The sequence below is a fragment of the Esox lucius genome, chromosome 1 (genome assembly GCF_011004845.1).
Source record: "Esox lucius isolate fEsoLuc1 chromosome 1, fEsoLuc1.pri, whole genome shotgun sequence".
NCBI classification, from domain to species: Eukaryota; Metazoa; Chordata; class Actinopteri; order Esociformes; family Esocidae; genus Esox; species Esox lucius.
The window spans coordinates 22736875-22755222 of NC_047569.1; the positions used below are offsets into that span (position 1 = coordinate 22736875).

The 18348-nt window shown below is 40.6% G+C and overlaps 1 protein-coding gene across 2 annotated transcripts in view; it reads left to right on the forward strand.

Moving 5' to 3' along the window:
* The window catches only part of nxn (nucleoredoxin), a 65028-nt gene that overhangs the window by 16297 nt on the left and 30383 nt on the right, over positions 1-18348 (forward strand). The gene's annotated exons all lie outside the window — the stretch shown is intronic.

Genomic DNA, 18348 nt, shown 5'->3' on the forward strand with positions numbered 1-18348 from the left:
GTTCCCCTGTCTCTCTTCCCCTTCCCGTTTAGTTTCCTTTTTGAAGTGATACCCATGAGTCACTTTGGCCCTGGAAGCCAAACTGTCCTAGAATTGTTCTTAACTGAGTTGCTATCCGGCTCCATGAGGTTCAGTTTGTCGAGGCGCCCATGGGAAATCAGAATCAGAGAGGAGAGTCGAAGGCAGTTCCTCATTCTCCCAGACTCCCTTTCTTCTGTCCCAGGAGACTCTGATGAAGAGAGAAATGAAGCGTTCCTAAAGATCAGTCCCAACTTTGATCTTTAAATTGCAGTCATTCCAAGTCATACAGCGTGTAAATTCCTCCAGATTATCATTCTTTTCATTTTTAGCACCATTGTGACGAGCTTGAATATCTCTGTCATAATGCTTTCATGTTTTACTTTGATTGCCATCATGCTGCTGCTGATAATGATGTATCATCAATGTACTATTCAACATGCCCTATATATTTATATTTCCCCGTTTTCTATATATGAAAATCAGTTGCACTCCCAGCCGGGCATTTGAATGCCACACTGAAATCAGTAGATTGTGCCTGGCTTTGGGGTTTCCCACTTGGTGGTGAGGCTGGGGTCACGACAGTGAACGATGTTTTGGTTTGGGTTGGCATTGTGTAAACGTAGGGATTGGAAGTCAAGCCCCCTGAACAGTAACAGGAGCCACGGCCTACAAGTGGCCTTGCCCTTGGGTGAAGTGTAGACAGCTGTAGCGCTGGAGGATGCCAGCCTAAGGAGGGTTGGAATTACTCCTACAGTCTGCGTGTTAGCTGAGTAACTCACTACAACCAAACCACTGCAGCTGTTTTCTTTGGTGGTCACGTAATGTACAAAGGATGTGTGGCTAGGTATTTCTTATGGCAGCATAGTGGTCTGGCAGCGGGCACTATTAGGTAGTAAGTGAGTAGCTCCTCGAAGAATCGCTGTGTTGCGGTGGGATTTTGAAAGCGAATATAATTCAGTTTTAATAGTCAGAGGGGGCGGTACATGATGAGAACAGACACTCATTCTCCCCGGCGAGTCCAGCATTGCTCAGACGGTGATCCATCCAAATGGACCCCTATGCCATATGTGCCATACACTTGTAGAGGTCTGACGACAATTTGATTTGGGTAATTAATACAGTGAAGCTTATTCTGGGTTAGGGTGGAGCATGAAATGATGCGTTCCTTCATTGAAAATATTTCTTGAATGATTGCAAACTAGATCTAGAATGCATCTAGTACCGGATGCGAATGTGAGCTCCTTTAACTTTCCTGGCATGACAAACCAAAACATTTGCTAACTGCAGCATCTCAACAAACTTCATTCTCAAGTTTCTTGTGTAGAGGCTCTGTGCACTGTTTTGGTTCTACTAAGTTGAGTCCATCAAAACATTGTTTAATCAATTAATTGCATTCATTATTTATATCATCAGTACTACATGTTTTATTCTTCTCGCATGCTGCCTGCAGATTGATCTGTTTTTCTCTCTGCACGTGAAACAAACTGCTGTTGGTCGGAGCGTTGAACCAGAGGCCTGTGTAGGAATGTGTACCAGGGATGCGCTTCAGAACTCATTGCCGCCAGCTATTTAGACTAACAATTTAAATTGAAAGACTCACAAAAAAAAAAGAATCATGACTCTTAAGGCAGTAGAAACTTGGTAAAACCACACAAGGCATGCAGCGATAGGTCATTTCATTATCCCAAGTTCAGAAAAAAAGCTGGAAGGCGCACTGGCCTAAATAGAATAAAGACCACATGGAACTCTCCTCCACCACAACTAGTAATAAAACAACATAAAAAAACAGATTGACCCTTGGAAGAGTTGCTGGCGCCTAGGCAACCACTAATGGGGTTTTTAATACAATACTAAATACAAGAGCCTGTTTTTGACTACAACAAATGTTGTGACAACAATAGTATTTAAATAACATTTACATACTATATAAATACTGTTTTTATCTCTTTTTTTTTTTACAACACACTGCCACACTAGGAACCAAAATCACTCCCTGTGCCAGAGGGATTTGGTAAGGCTGAACACATGCATAGCTTATACACACACACAAGACACCTTTGCCTTATGTGCTGTTTCATTTCTCTTTGATTGGCTCCACCCCCACAGCAGGGTCCTTTTACTGAAGAAAAGAAGAAGGAAGAGCGGTTCAGATTTCTCCTTCTACCGTGTCTGCCTTTGCTTTCTATCTGCCCTCCCTCCTACCTTGTCTCCAAGGGCTCTTTTTTTTCTATTTATGTTATTGTTATTTTTTTTAGGGTAGAGGAGGTGGGTGTGTGGATACACATCCAAAAAGTAACCCACACTTCAGTGGAATTCTTCTCTACACTCCAGACAAAAGAATGTTGCTCATGCCACAACTATGGGTGGAAACTGATCGTGATAACAACATGGATTTATTGTTTGTGGCCCCAGCTCCACGTATTGGGGGTAGATCCATTCACAGTCTTGTTCGAGATCTCTGCCCTGTAACGGCCCGTCCCTCAAAGTCGTCTCCCAAATGGGCATCCCACTGCCACCTTGGCCAGTATTTCAGCGAGCCTTGCTCTGAAAAGAGAGAACTTCAGCGTTCCGCTGATTTCAGTGGATTGGTTTGAAAATGTTAGTCTGCAAAACTGGAAAATCTCATATTGCGCCATCGTTTTGAGAGATCCGTTCAGCTTGGACGTTTTGTTGGCAGCATTAATCTTATCCAGCAGTCCCTGTGCTGCAGGACTGAACTCAAGTGTGTTGTGTGAACCTGAATCTCACCATTTCCTGTTATTCACCAGGCCTGAGTATGTGGCGTTCTAACCCCAGTATGGGCCACTCTTTCTGCTCTCATGCTTTCTCAGGCCCTAACAATAGTCTGGCCCCTCACTGCTGGCCCCCTGTAATCCTCTTTACACCCCCCCCCTCCCATCTCCCTGCCAAAGGCCAAGTACCCTGCTGTCTTGTCAACATCAACCAATAACCGCCTTGGTCGTGGCATATAATGAACTGGATTCCATGTTAAGCATTTCCAAAGCCTCTTACCCCAGGTCACACAATTTTCTAGGGGAAACTTGTGTGAAATTGTTAAGATCTAACTTGGGTGAGATTTGTCTTTCTAAGTAAATATGTGATTGCGCATAATTTCAAGTCTTAACTCCCATGCCTTCTCAGGGCTTCCATGTGTCAAATTTATAGAGAGAGATGGAGGGTGACTGATGCTAGCATGGTAGTGTACCAGCTTCTTGAAAGCCTAGGTCTTCAACAAGCTGGAGACCCAAGTTGTATGTAGACTCAAGTTAGTTCCATTCTCTCCTAGTCCATTCTCTCCTGTTTTCACAGAGGCCTTTAATTCGGGAGGCAGCCCATAGGTTCAGCTTACGCCTCCCACCTAAGTCTTATGCAATGTGCACGTCACGCTATTACTAAAGCCTGCTAGGCGAACAGCTTTATCTATCAGCATGGAATCACATAGAGAAAAACCTGCACTAAAGGCCCTGATGATTAGAGCCCTTCATGGTTGAAACATAGAACTGTTACAGAGAACACACAACATAATGGACCGCTTTTATCTACGTTTATCAGCATTGTTTTCGCCATTCGCAACAGCATACAGTCCATTAGCCTGTAGTACTTGATACGGTGGCCGTGCGTGTCTCTCTCTGTGCCTTGTGATATCGTGTTGTGTGAATGTTCAACAGGAAACTGAACAATGTCAACATTCTTTCTCACTTCCTTTAGACCTCTGGCATGTGTCTAGTTTGACAGCCTAGGTACAAATCACATCCAGCATAGCTTCTGCTGAGTGGGTCCCAGACAGAACCTTTATTGTGCATTACTTTCTATTGGCCCTGGTCAGAGGTAATCCATTAAGGAAACGAGTTGCCAATTGGGATTCAGTCCTACTGAATGTGGGCCATTCCAGCATCATGGATGTTGCATTTGTTGGAAAAATCTTCAATGTCTAATGGACCAAGTATTAATGAAACTTCTGTCGTGCGTCAATAGTACCCCTTGGGAACCCTGAAGAGTGTTAGTATGCTGGAGAAATTAAGCTAATTAGAAGTGTTATAGAAAATAGATGAGACTATTTGGGAGACTGAACACATAAACCGTAGTATGTGAATTGTTTGACCTTCTGCTCTACTGCGCTAATCCCTCAGTGTTGCTATCAGAACTGTGTCAAAGTGACCTTCCACCTGCTACACCAGAAACAAACCAAATGCCAATAATTATTTCACATTAGTTCACAAAATGGAATGAGGACACTTCACAAAATGCATGCATTTTCTACATCAACTGTAAAAAAAAAAAATCTGAATTCAGAAATGTAGAGCGTATTCATGATGATAATGATAAACATGGTTTTACTTGGAAATTGTTATTCTATTTGATAATGCTGAGGTTGACCTTTGCATAGGCTCTACCATATGTCTGTTTTGGTATGGTGTTCACCTGCCATGACCGTGTGATGTTAGCCTGCAGGGGTTGAGCGCTGAGCAGGGACTCTGTATGCCAAAGCACTCACAGGGTTAAGCCTCTGCACAATCACAGCCTTTATGAACCACAGGGTTTCTGTAGACTGTGGGACTTTTGACAGGTGTCAAGGATTAAACAAGCTTTTTGGAAACAAGTAAATCGTTTCTACCCTTTTAACTCCTCTCCCCCTTTTCAGGTTTTTGCATGAGCAGGAGAGATCCTTTCTGCATGATTAATGTAATTATTCACTCATTTATCCCTTTACGCAGTAAATTGGCTTTTTTTTTTCAATGGGAGGACCTGACTGGTGGTGAATGCAGATCAAGTTTGGGGTACAGGCTAAGGTGTGAGGATTGGCCAGCATATTGGGGCTGCTGGATTTCAGGCCTGGGCGGTTTCCTGACTGAATTCATGCTGCTTACCAAGTCCACCTTGTCTTGCCTGCCTCGCCTCGCCTGTCATGAGGCTGGCAAATTGCCCACCCTGGACCCAACTGTACAAGCTGCTCTTCTCATTACAACCCTTGCTGAGTGATTTCTGCCCTCAACAGGGCGCTGCGACAAGCGTGAATGTCACTCAAGTTTAGTGAGAGTGACTGATGGAAGAGGACAGGGGGTGGGGCAGTGGGGTTGAGAAGGAGTGGTACTTCAGATATCCACATCAAACAAACCAATTACAGCTAGCTGACACATTGGGTTAATGGGTCTTTCCAAATACAAGGGGCTCGCCATCTTAATGACATGCTGTTCATTATTAGCCAGGTTAACACTGGCACACTGAAGAGCTCTTGGTATCTGGGCATATGGCTGTTCTGAAGAGCTGTTATCTACTGGGGATTTGAGTTTTTCTCCAGGTACTGCATGAAAAGGTGTGTGTCCAGCACAGAGCAATGTGTGACGAGATCAAATGTGGACTACGGAGTCTGCAGAGGTATGTGAGTAGCGGCACAACCCGTCGCCAGCTCCCACAATGCCACTAAATGTATGTAAAGCCCTCTTACTCTCTTGACAGGCCGTTCTAAAGCTCAATGCTACACTCCAGAGGTTTATATCAGTAAGGAATATTACTGCTAATGCCATCCCCTTTCACCCCGGGCTTTACTCCCTTTATGGAAGGAAGCCTTTTAAGGAAGTAGTCTACCATCTGCTAGGATGTCCTTCATGTCCAGATGACAAAAGAAATGGGAACTGTGGCTTTCCAAACAATGTAATTACATACATTTTCCAGTTTTCTTGGCATGAGACAGTCATAAATCTTGTCAGATGCTGAGAGTATCCAAGAAGTAGGGAGATGTCTCCTGTGTGATAAGGCAATCTGTCTTTGTAAACACTTGCAGAGGTCTAATTGGAAAAATATTGTCTTGGCTAAGGAGAGGGGAGGTGGAAAGGACAGAGGAGGAATCACTGTTCTTCTGAAATGTAAAATGCTTTGACTCAGACAGTCACTGACTTACTCTGGACTTACTCTGGAAATTTGCACTGCAAAGTCGTTTTGTTTGTGCAACAAATTATGAAATTATGTTTTCTTGAAACAAAACACACTTTTGCAGTGTTGAAGTCAATGCAGACATTCTGGACAATGGACTGTCAATATACTGTATTTCAGGGCGCTTTAGTAAAAAACGACAAACTTTTGACTGTTGATCAACATTGTTGATCAATATTATCAAAATCAGGTTACTGCCATTCGTGAGAAATACATTTCAGAAGATAACATCTTTCTCTAGGGAATCTCAGCTGGAACACATCATTTTAAATACATCAAATGTAATGGGGTGGGGGATGTTTTCTTGGCACACTTTAGGCCCCTTAGTGCCAATTGGGCATCGTTTAAATGCCACGGCCTACCTGAGCATTGTTTCTGACCATGTCCGTCCCTTTATGACCACCATGTACCCATCCTCTGATGGTTACTTCCAGCAGGAAAATTGCACCATGTCACAAAGCTCGAATCATTTCAAATTGGTTTCTTGAACATGACAATGAGTTCACTGTACTGAAATGGCCCCCACAGTCACCAGATCTCAACCCAATAGAGCATCTTTGGGATGTGGTGGAACGGGAGCTTCGTGCCCTGGATGTGCATCCCACAAATCTCCATCAACTGCAAGATGCTATCCTATCAATATGGGCCAACATTTCTAAAGAATGCTTTCAGCACCTTGTTGAATCAATGCCACGTAGAATTAAAGCAGTTCTGAAGGCGAAAAGGGGTCAAACACAGTATTAGTATGGTGTTCCTAATAATCCTTTAGGTGAGTGTATGTTTTAATGGAACATGCCACTGCAGCAATTCAGCCGGTATTTGGTGTTAATCAGATAGACATCCCGGTGTCACTGTCTACTCTACTCTAAGCCACTGATTTTCCCACATGACATAGAAACATGTGTGGCCTGAATGGATTAGGCAACACTAATCAGGAAATCGTTTCCTATCAGCTAATAGTCATATGCCTCTTTTCCATCGCCCAAACTAGTTCCCAGGCAGACTTGCATGAATCAGCCTTTTATGTTCGTATTTAGTCACCCTTGAATACTGTCTTTAACACCTGTCAGATGATGTCTATCTTTTGAGGTTCACATTATAAGGTTAAGTCTATTTTCTGCTATAGCCTCCAAGTATGCAATCTGGCCTCCCATGACATTGATGTGTGACAACTCACACTGGCTTCTTAGATGTTTCAGCGTTTATTTTTTTGTTGATGCTGCAATAACCACATAATCTAGACAGAGACCTAGAATGAATGTAAAACAAGCTATCATATCAGAGGAGGTACATCTGCAGGTGATGAATGCTGTATATGTACAGATGAGGGTATCAGTTCTGGGGACCTGGCTGTATTAGGAGAGTGATGGACAGACCCAGGCAGGCAATAACTTAAAGTCCTCCTGAGATCTCTGATCACTGGCAATTACTTCAGCTAATTCAAAGGAAGCGTTATCGAGTGGGCTGAGTATTCATTAGACTTGTGACAATTAAATGGGAGGATACTTGGCTGTGACCTGATGATGTATGATGGTTTTGACTAGGTGAGAAACGCATCGAGATGAGGACATTTATATGGTGGTCCAGTTAGCATTGATAGAGTTGCTGTGGGTCTTTGTAGAGTGAGCCACTGGAACAAAATAAATCCTATGAAATAACAATAAATATATATAGATATATATAGATATCCCTTTAGTCCAGTTCCAGTATACTTCTGACTTTGCTTGGTCTTGAACACTGTTGGTTATTGTCTTTGTTGTGTGAAATTTGCTGACTGAAAATCTCAGGCACAAATAGTCAGTGTTTCAGAGCTCATTAAAATAAAATGTGGTGGCATTGAGCAGTTTTGTGTAGGTGGATGTGGTTGTTTTAGAGAAGCGAGAGAAGTAGCAGTCATGGACAGGAACAAACTCAACAAGGGTACAACACTGGGATGAACCGGTCCAGGCCAGTTCGTTTGCTGCTCACTTGGTTGGACCACCCAGAGTTCGGTTGCACAAGTGACTATTGTATCTGTCCGGGGAAAAAGTAATATAACAAAACTTCTTTTCAGCCAGATATCTAAGGCGAGTGCTACACATAGCTGAATATGACATGTTGATACGTAATTGCTGCCCTGGCACTCATGCCAGCTGATCTGTTGAACAGGATGAGGTGGTGTGACCGATAGAAGCCTTTTGTTGAGTTTTACTGTGGTACAATTGAAAACAAAGCAATACTGTGTTGTTTAGATGTTTGGGAACTATCGCCTCAGATCAGATACCTCCCCTGTTGGAGGATAATAGAATTACAGAAAGAATTACAAAAAGATGTATAGGTCAATTATAGGATACTTAGTATGTTCAAATGTAAATACTATGTTAATTAACATTTTAACATACTATACATTGCAGTTTCCCTCCCTTTCAGCCTCATGGATGTAAAGCCAGCCTGTTAGGGGCTAGTACAGTTTGTGTTGTTTAGGGGGGTTATGGGTTTGGGAGTTATTGAAGTACAACCCTGTTTTCAAAAAAGTTGGGATGCTGTGTAAAATGCACATAAAACAGAATGCAATGATGTGCAAATCATGTATCCCAATATTTAATTGAAAATAGTACAAAGACAACATATCAAATGTTGAAACTGAGAAATGTTTGCGTGTTTGGAAAAGTACATGCCCATTTTGAATTTGTTGCCAGCAACATGTTTCAAAAAAGTTGGGACAGGTGCATGTTTACCACTGTGTTACATCTCGTCTTCTTTTAACAATATTCTGTAAGCATTTGGGAACTGACGAGACCAACTGCTATAGTTTTGAAAGTGAAATGTTTTCCCCTTTCAGCTGCTCAGCAGTTCAGGATCTCCTTTGTTGTATTTCTCGTTTCATAATGCGCCAAATGTTTTCAATGAGTGACAGGTCTGGACTGCAGGCAGGCCAGTTTAGCACCCAGACTATTTTACTACAGAGCCATGTTGTTGTAATGCATGCAGAATGTGGTTTGGCATCGTCTTGGTGAAATAAGCAAAGCTTTCCCTGAAAAATACATTGTCTGCATGGCTGCATATGTTGCTCCAAAACCTGTGTATATTGTTCAGCATTAATGGTGCTTTCAAAGATACCCATGCCATTTGCACTAATGTACCAGCATACCATCACGGATGCTGGCTTTTGAACTGTGTGCTGATAACAGTGCACCAGTGGCTTTAGTCTCTTCTTTAGTCTGGAGGACACGGCGTCCATGATTCCCCCCCAAAAAAATCACATTTTAATTTGTCAGACCACAGGACAGTTTTCCACTTTGCCTCAGTCCATCTTAAATGAGCTCAGACCCAGAGAAGATGGTGATGGTTCAGGATCTTATTTATATATAGTTCTTCTTTGCATGGTCGAATTTTGCATTTGTGGATGCAGTGACTCACAGACATTGGTTTTCGGAAGTGTACCTGAGCCCATGCTGTGATATCCGCTACAGAATTGTGTCTGGTTTTAATGCTGTGCCGCCTGAGGCCCCTAAGATCACGGCTCTCCAATATTGGTTTTTGGCCTTGTCCCTTGCATACAGAGATTTCTCCGGATTCTCTGAATCTTTTTAATGATATTATGTACTATACATAATGAGTTCCCAAACTCTTCGCAATTTAATGTTTTTTTGCACTATTTGCCCACTGTCTTTCACAGAGTGGTGAACCCCTTCTGACAGACCCATCCACTCTGGAATGATCTTTTAATATCCAATCATGTTACTGACCTGTTGCCATCTGGCCAGACGGCAACAAATTCAAACTTATGATAAGATTTGAAATTATTATGCAAAGTAAGATAAGTCTGTCTATCTTTTTATTCTCTCTCTCCCTCTGTCATAACCTAGCGTTTACTTAGCTTAGGAGCTCAAAGAACACTGTGGTCTGATTGTGGTACGTATTCTGTCACAAATTATAAAATTGCGCAGAAGGACAAATGACTAAATTTGGAGATCTTGACTAGTTCCTGGTATGTGTCCTGCAAAAAAGTGAATTACCACATCAATAGAAGATCAGGAGGTGCTTTAGCAGTCTCTTTATGTGACCTGGGTTTACCAAACGGGAACATTGGCGTATTGTTTATGTGTCAAAGCTCTTAGCCCAGTATTTCTGTTTGGTTTATTTTGGGGGTTCTAAACAGAAGACAGAAGGGTGCCGTGTCATTTGGGACAGCATAACACACGGTTAACTGTCTTTCAACAGCTTAGGATAATATAAGGGAGGTCATGATGAAAATAGATGTTTCTCCCCTTTGTCAAGACATGTAGGCTAGCTTCTTCCAATACCCTATGTTTAGACCATGATGGTCTTTGCTCTTAAGACCCCAGCAGGCCAAGCTTCAGCATGATTATCTATGGTGGAGGCAGATTGATTCAAACAGCTCACAAACGCTACTTTTTACACACAGCAGTTTGACTACCACATTGCATAACTATTTGCTTGGCAGACCACAGCTTCCTGGTTGGGTCTTTGGCAGAGACCTGGTGGTGACAGTGGGATAGTGGGGCTGAGACGTGTGCAGTCTTATGTTGTGTAAGGTCAAAACCCTAAAGCCCAATAATGACTAAATGACTACTGACAAACGAGAAGATTAAGAGCAGGAGTAGGGGCTTAAGTGTTCTAAATGGGATGAGATTAGGATTGACTTGTTTTACGCAAAGAGATCCAATAGATCCTGTTGCTGCCTGTAAATGCTATGACATTTGATCGCTTCGTTCTAGTGTAGCCCGTGGCTACATAAAGACATGAGCCTTTCCAGCCGGTTTGCCCGTCTGCACCCGGTCTCAGTATCAACACAGCCTTTGTGTGACTGTACAAGACCACTGCCGTGTCGCCATGTTCCACCAGCCCAAGGCAACCATGTAAGCAGGTTTTTCTGAGTGCACGGATGTCGCTTTCACTTGGGTCCGGTAGAACTCGTGTATCCCGGGAAACATTTCATCCTGTGCCTGCTCATATGCATTAACCCAAGTGCCACTCAAAGGCCATGGGGAGCGGGCAGGAAACGGCGAGTTGGCCCAATCCTGTTAATGTGGAACAGCGTTTAATTAGATCCGCTGGGCAAAGTGGATGGGATGTGTGCTGAGTAACATGTCACTGGATGTCACTGAAACAGCATAGGGAACAACTACACCGGTCAACCACTATGTGCATGTGTTTTCTTTTTTTTCTTTTTTTGCTGAGCTGCAGAAAGTGCAGACAGAGACGCAGTAGTCGGGAACTTGAAGTGGACGACAGTATTTGCTGTTTAGCACCTCTGGTTCTTTGATCCGTGGTGACTGGGGAATGAGAGTGTACGTGGGCCAGGGTATTAGGTGACAGACATGTGAGTGGACGACACTCCTGCCAAGCTGTTGTGGGCAGTTTGAGTGGCTTTCTTGTCTGTTTTGCACTCCTTAACAAAGCACCACTATGTAGAGAAAAGCCAGTTTTGAGGTCTGGGTGTATATTATATAAAGGGCCTTTTGTGTAGTCTGATAGTGGAGGGCTACAGGAAGTTCTGTCAGGTCTCCCCATCCATCTGGTGCTACTTGGCAGTAAAGTGAAGATTTGTAGTTAAGGTCACTTCATCAGACATGAAATTGTGCATTCGACAGAACAAATATTTGCTTCTGGGCATTCACGATTATCTATATTCGGTTTTGGTGTTTTGGTGACAATATGAAGCCTGTGTCCTGGCTGAGGAGACAAGTGTTTTCTCTCCACAGTCAGTGTTTTGTGACTCACAGTTAAATCACATTTGGTTGCAGATCCAGCATCACAATCCAATTTGCCACAACGTGAAGAATGGGACATGAATTCACATGGCACCTCCCTCCCCCTCTCCCCAAACCAATTCACTATGGGTAGTAAGAAGGCATTTAAATGTGGTGTGACTGGCTATTGTAACACCTTTGTCAGTCCGTCACGTACTCCACCCCCTCCATTGGTGCACGTCATTACTCCGCTTTGCCGCGTGTCGTTGGAATAGGAAGGAAGGAGGGAAACGTGATGCGAGGAACGGGAGAGACAGGACAGAGTGATTTTTATCTCTTATCTCAGGCTGGTAAGCTTCAGGCACACAGGGAGCAAGGCTGTCCACTCTGGCTCCTTAGCAACCAGGGGAGAGAGATGAAGGCTGTAATGTGACAGAACCGATTGATTCTCATCATAATCCTCGTCTGTCAGCGCTAGAGCACTGCACAGATGAACACTGAAACACTTGCTCTGACTAGGTTTTTGGCTCCAGAGTGATTTCATTTGAAACATAGGAAAATACTATAATTTGGGGGGTATTCAGAAAATTGAACCCAAAGAATGGTAATTTGTACTAACATAATATAGACAATTGTTTTATAATGTTCTCCAAGTCATCATGTAGGGATTAGATTTGGAATTTGAAAACCCAGTATGTTTAATTGTCTTTCCCATATCTATTTTTGGTTACACTTTATTTGGATAATCAAGATTACCATCTGTAGATGCTGTACACGTATTCATACTACTACATATACGATGCAAGTGCCCTCTAAGGTTAAGGATTGGATTAGGTTTAGATGATGTGTTAAGGCAAGGCTTTGTGAAGGTTAAAGGATAGGATAAGGTTTAAGGTTAAACTTAGCGTTAGTTAATTTACATTTTATTTATGGTCTGTAAAGCATCTACTGCTTGACTATCCAAAATTTTACCAAAAAACACTTTTGTTGGCCAATTTTTGACCTGTTTTCATGCTTTTATCTGTAATTCCACCCCTCACAAGTTTGTGTGCACCACAGAGAAAGAATGTTAACACGTGTTTTCCTAAAAATCATGTGTCTAATTTAAGATAATTTGCTTATATCCTAAACAGTTCAGTTCTAGTTTCAGTTGGTTTTGAAGGAAAATTAATTCTGGAGGACAGTCAGATTTCACAAAACAACTGAAAGGCACAAACAATGCCGTATTGTAGCTTAGTCTCACTTCATAGTCTAACTGCTCTGTTTTTTTTGTTAAAACCTACATTTGAATAAAATAAAAAATTCTAAATGATCTCTTTCTATTAGTCTTTAAGGTATATTTTACCGATTATTTTGTAATGTTTGCACATCTCTGTAAAGGAGACTGAACCATGTAGTCTTAAACAGTTTTTCGTGGCCCATAGATGCCTTTCTGGATGAGGAACCATTAAACAAAAACTAATTTAAGTTATATTTTCTGAATGTGAAATTGAATTCAAAATTAATGCACCCTGCTTGTGATTTCAGGATGTGTATTGATAGGCATAGGAATACTGCATAACAGTCCTTTTCAAATTGTTTTAAAACACCTATTTTTACAGTATCTATATGATACTACCTTAACACAGTGAATTGTTTTAACAAAGTCATCGGATGATTCATCAAGCAATTATATTTTCAGACACATTGGGGCTATTGTAAACAATTATGTGATTAAATAAAAGTGAATTTTGGTCCCCATAATAATCAATCAAATAAATATATTTGTACTATGTATATTATGGACTTTCCAAACATTTACATTTAGAGGGCTGCCTACAAGACCATATTCTCTGTATATTAATTGTAATTACTGTACATACTTTTAAATGCTTAAGTTTATATGCATATACAGTATAACAACATATTGAGACATTAACCAAATAAACTATTTTTCAAAATATGTTTTTATGTAGTGGATTAGTGCACTGCTGTATGCTACCTCATTCTGTTCACACACACACACACACGTGCGCGCGCACGCACACACATGCCACAATAGCTCTCTTTAAGTACTCCTGGGTTGCCTTGACTTTTCTCCATTCGAACTAAGTGGTTCTGGTGATGCTAGCAACTGTAGGGGGGGCGGGGTGCTGATGGTAACGGAAGAGAGATGGAAGAAGAGCGGTTCGAAGGACTCAGCAGTAGGGTGGGAGCAGAGGGGTGCTGCCTGCCTGGTAGTGGGAGAGTGAACAGCCCTGCTCCTGCAGATTTAGAACAGCGCTGCCTTTTGTGTCTGCCTGTTTCTGACGGTTATTTATAAACCCAGTAAACCCTCATTGCATTCCAGCTTGCCACAGACGCAGCCATAGCAGAGCTGCACCTCATCCATGTATGTCTTCTTTGTCTCTCACTACAGCTCTGGGGAGTTCAGTTTCTGCCATTTTATTTAAAATAACATTACTCGGTGCCATTCAGAGTGGTAATTTATACAGACATGAACTAAAACAAGAGGCAACCTGGGAAAAGACATTTTAACACATTTTGAGCTAATTGTTGTCCTTCCCATAAACTTGGCAGCCTATGACGTTTACTACAGTTAACTTTGACCCTTGCTATTGGCTTATGGGAATTGTTGTGCCATTTAATTTTGCTCTGGCTGTTATGTTTTTACAAGCTCTGTTTGTGGTCTTCCTGTGTCTCATTAGTGGGAGGTTCCTCCTCGTTTGGCAAGAGCGTTTTAAGTTTAACATTAGCTTATTACTTAAACTGAGTGCTCAAAAGAGTGTGGTGTGTTCTCTCTCCCTCTGCTCTTTTTAAGACTCCTTTATCTCAGAGTATGGAAAACATTAATCAAGATTCCTTGTCCAGCCAGGGTTTAAACCCACAATCTATTCAGCCTTCTTTTTTTTTCTTGTATATTCTAGTTAGCATACATGTGAATATTTACTGTAAGCACTTTTGGAACAGTTAAACTTTCTACATTTTTGGATTGTGAGAAAAAAAACGTATCATATATTCAGCCAGAGTCAGACAAAGGTGGCAATTAGTTTTCACCAGTCAGGTATATATACATGCTAATAAACATAAACCTTTTGTCAGCTGTTATCCTTGGTTTATACTGGTTGTAGAATTAGTGGTATTGGTGACAACAGTATTAATAGCTAGCTATCTTTTGGTAAAACGTTCAATGACATGTGCTGCACTGAAACTTATTCAACGTTACATGTATGTGTTCTTCACTGGTTATCCAGAACCCTATTCCCTTCTAGTTAATATTTAGTTGGACTGGCAGGCTGCGCTACATTGTTAACATGCAACTGTCCATGTCATGACTGTCAAACTTAAGGAATTTAGCCCGTTGGTCAACAAAACTGTTGCTGTGAAAAGCCATTTCCAGTCTTAAAACACTATTAAGCTTTTAATTTGACTTGTCAGTTAACAAACATTGATTCAAAACTCTTGTGTGCTATCATTAAACTGCTGTCATTTTCAATATTTGAAGGATTGATTTAAATCCATGTGACAATAATTAATTATAGTTCTATTGAGATCCTACTTCAGTTCATAAAAAAGACTGAATATATAACCAACTAAACAAGCAAGCTAGCCAATTATGTAGTCTTAAAGCAACAATATCTTATTATTAACTTATAGGACAAGGTGCTACATGTGTGTTTTCAACTTTTCATGGATAGTGTAAACACAAACCTGTATTCACATTGCATAAATGTTAAGTTAAATTCTTACAGTAACTCTAACTGAATTTGCCATTTGCTACAGAAACTAATTTTGTAGTATTGGAATTGATGGTATAATAATACATTCAAAAATATTTACGATTGAACATTTAACAATGTTTAGTGACAGTCCTTTCAGTAAAAATTGTTAAAGCTTGCATTTGCACATTAAAATTATACAAAAAGATTTGTGAACATTATGAGGTAGGTATGGTAGAGAAAAGGTTTTGCACTTCTAGTCTGTGGCGCTTATGCTCAACTAAACAGTTCTAGTTTTTAAGTGTGCAAAAAGCTGCTCAGAGTTGGGCCAGTCTGTAACAATTCAAAGTTGGTTTGGTTTTTGTGGCTTTAATACTTAAAGCAGTGACAAATCCTAATACTTTTTATTGAACTCCATGTAAGCATTAACTCTCAATAAGTACAAGGCTCAAGCCAAGTGACTTCATTTGCTAAGGTGTGTCGTAACCCATTCACATTATTTTAAATATAAGGTATGTGCAAATATATTAAAATGGACAATTTTGTAATATAAAAGTATTAAAATACTTATTGTATTTATTTTACCAGGTGAGTTAACTGAGAAGAGATCTTCATTAGCAGCAACAACCTATAAACACCATAAAGTATGTCACAAACTGTAACAGATACATTAAATGATACATGAAAAGCAAATCGCTCACAGACACAATCCCCAGAGAAAAAGTCTCCCTGCAATCGTCTAAAATACCCTAACGACATCAATTTCTCCATGTTTAAAGTACCTTGTAACTCATTCCATATGTGAGGCGCAAAGAAACTAAAAGCCACTCTGCTCAACTCAGTGGAGATCTTAGGTCCAGGTCTGGTAGCCTGTGCATCTGTATAATAATGAGTTAACATATGACAGACGTTTGTGTAGGAGGGCTTTATTGACAAAAAGGCCACAATGCATTGCTCTACGCCAGTGGTTCCTAACCAGGGGCACTAGAACGGCCCAGTGACTTCAGAAGGTTAAATGAATAGTGCTTATTTTATTCCCTTAGCTTGTGGCAAGCTGTAACATAATGTGCATTAAATTAACTTACCTTTTACAAAATGTATACCATATTTATCCTTTTTCGATTTTTCAGTGAATGTTGAACTAATTTTAATATGAAAATAAATCTCATATTTAATGTTTTCATCTCACCACTTTTTCTTTACTACATTTTGTCTTTTCTAAGCAACCATGTTTTTTTGGTGGCTTGCACTTTCAATTTCCTGGCTATTATAGCTAATTTGTATTTGGTTAAAGATCCCAAACAGTAATTTTTATTCCCATTTAAAATTGCCTTTTTAGTAACTAAAATTTCACTCAGCCTGAATTTAAAAATATTCTCTCACTACTATGAAGTTATTTTCATGAGCTCACCTTGATTGACAGCTCTTTGAAAGGCCCTTCTGATCATTGCCAGGTAACTTGGTAAATAATGGTCAAATCTGATAAGGTTTTGTTTAAAAAATGAACATGGTTGTAGTCATTACACGTTACACATAATGAAAACAAGTCTTTTTTTGTGATGTAATATGCATGAATGCTGCCCAGCATCTCAAGGTTTCATGGTGCTTTCAAGACAACTGGGAACTCTGGGACAACTGAAAATAAAGTAGGTCAAATCAGACTTGAAATTATGACTTGTATGACCGTTAAAATTCAGCAAAAGTATGCTTTGACCTACTTTATTTTTAGAGCAACTTTATTATACAGCTAAGTCTCTCATATTATACATATAAAGTATTTTGATCTGGCCTCTGGCAAGACCCCTCAATCTTTCTCCTCAATTAATTAAGCATTTCCTTCAATGTGCATTTCACATCTGCGACATGCGTGATGTTTTTGGTTCAGCTCCAAATCCTGTCCACTCTAAATAAAAAGCAGCCACTACCATTGTATGTAGGCATGTTTTTATTCAATGTATTTTTATTTTTACTCAATGATATAAATTAAGTCCAAAATACAACAACGTGTCGAAAGTGGAGGTGTCTGAATGTTTTCCAAAGACACTGTACACAACCAATAAGGTGAAAGACACTGTACATAACCATACCTGGCAAAATCCCTTTATGGCCAGGTATGGAAACTCTAAGATTGATTGATTCGGTAAGTAGGTGTTGTTATGGGTTATATTCCTGTTTGAGTAATCCAAAAGTTACATTTCTAATGACAGTTTTAGACAGGTAACTTGTAACTTCTAACCGATTGCATTTCAAAAGTAACCTACCCAACCCTTCCTAGACATTTGTGTCCAAAGATTACCTCACGCAATGGAATAAACAAATAACTAGGCCTCATTTCAGCTTCTGAACCTCTTCACAACTACTAGTGGAAATGATAAAAACAGCTCTGAGCTTCTCTTTAATCTGATGAATCATTTGATACAACATTGTCTCACTTATTTGCGTGTGTTTGACTGATTTTGCTTAACAGAAGGACAGTGCAGTTAACCACTCTGTGCCACATAACGACTACACACCCTTTTGAGTCCAGTCCGATGCTCATATCACCCTTCCTTCTTTTCTGAGGGGGAAAAAGGACTGAGCTTTGGAACATGGAGTCACAGTATGTTTTTTCTCTCTCTACCTTCTCAATTATTGGCAGGCTTTGAAAGACTTCTCTTTTCCTCCAAATTCTAGCTGATTACAAATCATTGTGAGGCTCCTCTTGACCAACCATTCCCTTCCTCCGCTGTGCAGCTTGGAATGTTTAAAATGACCAGAGATTGAGGAGACATTTTGTCTCTCCGAACCCAGATTAAAACGGGGGGAAATTCACCCATCAAAACCAATTAAATCACGTGTTTTAGACTATAACAGCCGGTATTTGCCGGACAGTCCTACATTCTTGCACATTGTCTCCGTGGATTCAACTCACTGTTGTGTCTGGATTTAAATTAAATGTTGGTTAATAAGAGAAAGAGGCCAGTGAGTCTACTAAGGACTTAGGGGCAGCTTAGAACTTTATT